The sequence below is a fragment of the Tiliqua scincoides genome, chromosome 3, assembly GCF_035046505.1.
Source record: "Tiliqua scincoides isolate rTilSci1 chromosome 3, rTilSci1.hap2, whole genome shotgun sequence".
NCBI classification, from domain to species: domain Eukaryota; kingdom Metazoa; phylum Chordata; class Lepidosauria; order Squamata; family Scincidae; genus Tiliqua; species Tiliqua scincoides.
The window spans coordinates 1,645-7,914 of NC_089823.1; the positions used below are offsets into that span (position 1 = coordinate 1,645).

Consider the following 6,270-nt stretch of genomic DNA (forward strand, 5'->3'; position numbering starts at 1 on the left):
GAGCCCAAGTGAATGAGGACCGGCTGCAGTGGGCGCTCCCCTGTGTCCGTTCACACAAGATGCCTTTGTCACCCATGGGTGGCACCCTGCTATCAGCCCCAGGCAAAGAGGGGCCTCTTTCCCTGCCATGTTGTGGACAGATCTTGCCAGTGCTGCTCGTTCCAGGACTGATAAACCCTGCTGGCAATGGAGGTGGCTGCAACCGGCTTTGCTATCTGGACCTCCTGCTCCCCAGAGAGAGCCACACCCCAGGACAGGCTGCCTGCTTCTCCCCAGCTCCACCAAGCCATGGTTTCTCCCCCCCCCGCCCCGCTCATAGCGCCACCCAATGACTGCACCCACCTGGAGTGAGGAGGAGCTTTGGCACAGGGTATAAAGACCTTGCTGAGACCTCTGCTCAGCTCAGACACTTCTGCTGCACAGCCGAGTGACCTTCCTGACCCTCCATCCTCCACCATGGTGCACTGGACTGGAGACGAGAAGAAGCTCATCACTAGCCTTTGGGCCAAGGTCAATGTGGCAGAAATTGGTGGCGAGTGCCTGGCCTAGTACGTTCAGGGAAGGCCTTGTGACTTGGCTGTTACCTGAGGTCAGTTGGGAGTGCCTCCTCCTCCCCGCCCCCGAAACCTAACCCCTGTGTGCCTTTCTCTCTCCCTACCTGCAGCCTCATGATTGTGTACCCCCCGGACCCAGAGGTTCTTTGGCCACTTTGGGAACATTTCCAGTGCTGACAGCATCCTTGCCAATGCCAGGGTCAAAGAGCATGGCAAGAAGGTGCTCACCTCCTTTGGAGATGCCATCAAGAACCTGGACAACACCAAGGAGACGTTTGCCAAGCTGAGTGTCCTGCACCGTGAAAAGCTGCGTGCGGACCCTGAGAACTTCAAGGTGAGGTGCCCCCCTTGCTAGGCAGCTTGCCTTGATTGAGGGAGGAAAAGGGTGGCCGGGTCCTACTCCTCGCTGGCCCAGCTGTCACCACAACCACAAGCTCCCCCTCTCGTCTGTGAAGGGTGATGCTTAACACCCCCAACGTTCTCCGCCGGACTTAGTCTGGGGTGGGTTGAGTGCTCCACAAATCCACGGGGGTTCAACAACAAGAGGGTTGAGGTGTGTGTGCACGTGAGAGGCAGAAGAACCACGGTGCACTTCTGTGCTAGGTGTTGCTTTCCTGGCCGGTTGGGGTGGGGGGCGGGGAGGAATGACTCCGCCTGTGACCTCAGTGAGGCTTAGTGGAGAACCCAGGCAGGAGGCGGTTTGCTCCGGCCGTCCTTTGCACTTTCTTCTGCGCTCCCTTCTAACTTCTCTGGGCTTTTTTCCAAACTAACACTCTCACAGCGGTGCTGGCTGTTGCAAGCTAAGGATGACATAAAGTGGCCGGATGGAGAGGCAGAGCCAGCCTGGACCTTCGGTGTCCATTCACATGCTACTCTTTGGAGTAGAGGAAACACCTGCACATGTCTGGCTCCGTCCACTGAGTGGGAGGCCTGGCTGTGAGGGGAGCCTAGTCACCCCTCAAGAACGCCACCCTGAGAAAGCCCCACTCCTGGACTTTTTGGGTGGGGAAGCCCAGCCGTCCTCCCCCCTCCAGCTCTCCCCAAAAGGAGCAGCTTGTGGCTGGCTGCGGCTCCGTGCAGGGCAAGCGAGGCAGACAGCTGTGGGGCAGGGCAGGCCTCAGGCTCCACAAGCAGACGGCTTCATGGCCTCCTCTTCTCTTCCAGCTTCTGGGCGACATCCTCATCACCCGCTTGGCAGCCCACTTTGGCAAGGAGTTCACCCCGGAGGTCCAGGGTTCCTTTCACAAGCTGGTGGTTGTCGTGAGCCACGCTCTGGGACGTCAGTACCATTGAGGGGAACCAGCTGCCTCCCGGCCACCTTGTCACCCGCAGGAACTCCCTTCCAGCCACTTGTGACAGTTCCTTCGAATAAAGTTGACTCCCTGCAGTCCAAGCTGGTGCCTGTGTCTCTGTGGGTCCTGCTGGTGGGGTGTAACTGGTCAATGGCATCTCCTGGGGGAAGGGGAGGCCTGCTTAGGGGGGTAGGCCAAGTGCAGGTTGGAGGGAAGGCAGGTCGATTTTGGACGCTCTCCACACACATCAACCTGGGTGTTTGGGTTTCACGCTCCTTGCATGGCTTCCTGTGTCGTTGTCACCCTCTCCCCCCCCAGGACAGGGGTAATTCTTCTGATTCCATGTAGTGTCTCTAAGGTCCAAGGTATCCATGGGTGAAAATCTCCAAGATAAATTGGAGTACTGGCATAAGAACATAAGAACAGCCCCACTGGATCAGGCCATAGGCCCATCTAGTCCAGCTTCCTGTATCTCACAGCAGCCCACCAAATGCCCCAGGGAGCACACCAGATAACAAGAGACCTGCATGCTGGTGCCCTCCCTTGCGTCTGGCATTCTGACACAACCCATTTCTAAAATCAGGAGGTTGCGCATACACATCATGGCTTGTACCCCATCATGGATTTTTCCTCCAGGCCACACCTGGAGTATTGTGTCAAGTTTTGGTTGCCGCATCTCAAAAAAGACATAGTGGAAATGGAAAAGGTGTAAAAGAGAGCGACTAAGATGATTACGGGGCTGGGGCACCATCCTTATGAGGAAAGGCTACAGTGTTTGGGCCTCTTCAGCCTAGAAAGAGGCGCCTGAGGGGAGACATGATTGAGACATACAAAATTATGCAGGGGATGGTCAGAGTGGATAGGGAGATGCTCTTTACACTCTCACATAACACCAGAACCAGGGGACAGCCACTAAAATTGAGTGTTGGGAGAGTTAGAACAGACAAAAGAAAATATTTCTTTACTCAGCGTGTGGTCGGTCTGTGGAACTGCTTGCCACAGGATGTGATGATGGCATCTAGCCTGGACGCCTTTAAAAGGGAATTGGACAAGTTTCTGGAGGAAAAATCCATGACGGGGTACAAGCCATGATGTGTATGCGCAACCTCCTGATTTTAGAAATGGGTTATGTCAGAAGGCCAGATGCAAGGGAGGGCACCAGGATGAGGTCTCTTGTTATCAGGTGTGCTCCCTGGGGCATTTGGTGGGCTGCTGTGAGATACAGGAAGCTGGACTAGATGGGCCTATGGCCTGCTCCAGTGGGGCTGTTCTTATGTTCTTAACTACAATTCCCAGGAGGCCTTGCAGGTCTCTTGTTATCTGGTGTGCTCCCTGGGGCATTTGGTGGGCCGCTGTAAGATACAGGAAGCTGGACTAGATGGGCCTATGGCCTGATCCAGTGGGGCTGTTCTTATGTTCTTAACTACAATTCCCAGGAGGCCTTGCAGGTCTCTTGTTATCTGGTGTGCTCCCTGGGGCATTTGGTGGGCCGCTGTGAGATACAGGAAACTGGACTAGATGGGCCTGTGGCCTGATCCAGTGGGGCTGCTCTTATGTTCTTAACTACAATTCCCAGGAAGCCTTGCAGGTCTCTTGTTATCTGGTGTGCTCAGAGCGCGATACCATAGTCTTTCGAGACTGAAGGTTGCCAATACAATCTCTGGGGCATTTGGTGGGCCGCTGTGAGATACAGGAAGCTGGACTAGATGGGCCTATGGCCTGATCCAGTGGGGCTGTTCTTATGTTCTTATGTTCTCAATACCTTTTCAAGCCCTGCGTAGTGGAGGAGGGCTGGCTGTGGGGAGTCCCATGGAGGCGCCTTCCCCTTGGGCGAGAGCAGTGCAATTGGCTGAGCTAAAGAACCTAATTTTCAAAGGGAAATGTTGGGAAAAGACATGGGGGGCGGCAGGCAGGTCCGAATTTGCTGCTGCTCCGAGCAAAGGGAATGGGAAGTGGGTGTGGAGAGGGAAATCCTTCCTAGAACCACCTGATGCAGGCTGCATCCGCTGGAACCCGCATGAATCAGTGCATGGAGACAGGCTTAAGCAGTGACGTGGCTAAGTTTGCAGACGACACCAAACTTTTCCCAGTGGTGACGACCAGAAGTGATTGTGAAGAGCCCCAGAAGGATCTCTCCAGACTGGCAGAATGGGCAGCAAAATGGTAGAAGCCTTTGAATATCGGTAAGTGTAAAATCATGCACCTTGGGGCATAGAATCAAAACTTCACATGTAGGCTGATGGGTTCTGAGCTGTCTGTGACAGATCAGGAGAGAGATCTTGGGGTGGTGGTGGGCAGGTCGATGAAAGTGTCTACTCAATGTGCAGCGGCAGTGAAGAAGGCCAATTCTATGCTTCGGATCATTAGAAAAGGTATTGAGAACAAAACGGCTAATATTATAATGCTGTTGTACAAATCGATGGTAAGGCCACACCTGGAGTATTGTGTCCAGTTCTGGTCGCCACATCTCAAAAAAGACACAGTGGAAATGGAAAAGGTGCAAAAGAGAGCGACTAGGATGATTACTGGGCTGGGGCAGCTTCCTTATGAGGAAAGGCTGCGGCGTTTGGGCCTCTTCAGTCAAGAAAAGAGATGCCTGAGGGGGGAAATGATTGAGACATACAACATTATGCAGGGGATGGATATGGAGATGCTCTTTAGACTCTCACACAACACCAGAACCAGGGGACATCCACTAGAATTGAGTGTTGGGAGAGTTAGAACAGACAAAAGAAAATATTTCTTTACTCAGCGTGTGGTTGGCCTGTGGATCTCCTTGCCACAGGATGTGGTGATGGCAACTGGCCTGGACGTCTTTAAACTGCACTGCCATGACCCTTGGTGAGCCTGACCTCTCCTGAGAATTCAGCACGGTGTGGCCTCTTCCCACGCAAAGTCCTGCCGGGCTCCCAGAAATGCCAGCCAGAAACCACGATGGAGCCAGGCCACGGGCTGCAGGTGAGTTGGGAAATGGAGGTCCTTTGTTACAGGGGGAGAGGAGCACCTGGGGAGGGGGTTCTGGCCAGTCTTCCTACTACCAGCGGACAGAGCACGTGGTGCTTGCTGAGGCCAGCTCTGGTGGAGAGACTTCTCAAGCCTCCCCCAACCACCGGTGTAGAGGCACCCACAAGAAGATGCTGCCTTCTGGAATATGTTGCGCAGCGTTTACCCCAAAGTCCCCTTGACATGAAACCAGGAGCCGTGTCTGCCCTTGACTCTGGCCCAAGTGAAATCAGAGGGTCTTAAATGTGCTTTGCTGTGGGGTGGGTGTTGCCCACATCTTTCTATACTGGAAAAGCACATCGCCCAAGACCGCACCGCTTGCTGCCCTGCCATTTGGGCCTGACGGTTGTGTTTCAAAGGCCTTCCTGGGAATGAGGCAGCTGTGGAAGCCATACCCCTGCATCCCAGGCACCCAAGACCCCACTGCCAGGGGCACCGGCCACAGGGCTCTCAGGCTGGGAGGTGCACAAGCCCCTGGATGCCGCAGAGAGCAGGAGCGGCAGGTCAGCTCTGCTAGTGGAGAAGAGGGCGTGGGGTGGGAGCTGCCAGCCAGCGCTAGCATCGGCTTAGCTCCTCCCTCCAATTCAATGCTGTCTGTAGGGGGGCTACTGGCAGCGGTAAGGCGGCAACAGCTGTGGCAGTGTTGACTCCCCACACAGTTCCAGCCCTCCCCACCCGATGCCATCTGCTTTGGGGGGAAGATCAGAGGCAGAGGGTGTTTTCCCAGTCCCACCTGCAGAAGCAGTCCCAGTCTGACCTTCTGCTGCAGAGGGGTGGCTCCTCCTCAAGCTGTGCCCCCTTCCTCCTCTACTGCCACCCCCAGCATGTGGGACTGAGAAGGAGGGCCCAGGCATCTCTCCCCCCTCACTGCTCCTGCTGATTCCCCTCCCTGCTTTGTCTCTGATGTGCTGCTGCCCAAGTCCTGGCTGCTCCTTCACAGCTCAGCTTCCCCCCCCCCCCACGTCCAGATTTTCTGCTGGAATATCGAATGGGGTCTCATTTCTCCCTGGTGTAATTTCATTTCACCTCTTGCCAACCGGCACAGCAGCAGTCCCCCTGACTCATGGGCAGCGTGCCCTGGAGCCAAGGTGTCTGCTCCAGAGACATGTCCAAACAGCTTGCAGACGACACCAAGCTTTTCCAGGTGATGAAGACCAGAAGCGATTGTGAGGAGCTCCAGAAGGATCTCTCCAGACTGGCAGAATGGGCAGCAAAATGGCAGGTGCATTTCAATGTCAGTAAGTGTAAAGTCATGCACATTGGGGCAAAAAATCAGAACTTTAGATATAGGCTGATGGGTTCTGAGCTGTCTGTGACAGATCAGGAGAGAGATCTTGGGGTGGTGGTGGACAGGTCGATGAAAGTGTCGACCCAATGTGCGGCGGCAGTGAAGAAGGCCAATTCTATGCTTGGGATCATTA

The 6,270-nt window shown here is 54.9% G+C and overlaps 1 pseudogene; it reads left to right on the forward strand.

Moving 5' to 3' along the window:
- The first annotated feature begins 412 nt into the window (after positions 1-412).
- On the forward strand, positions 413-1,947 carry LOC136643694 (hemoglobin subunit beta-like; annotated as a pseudogene).
- Positions 1,948-6,270: the final 4,323 nt, after the last annotated feature.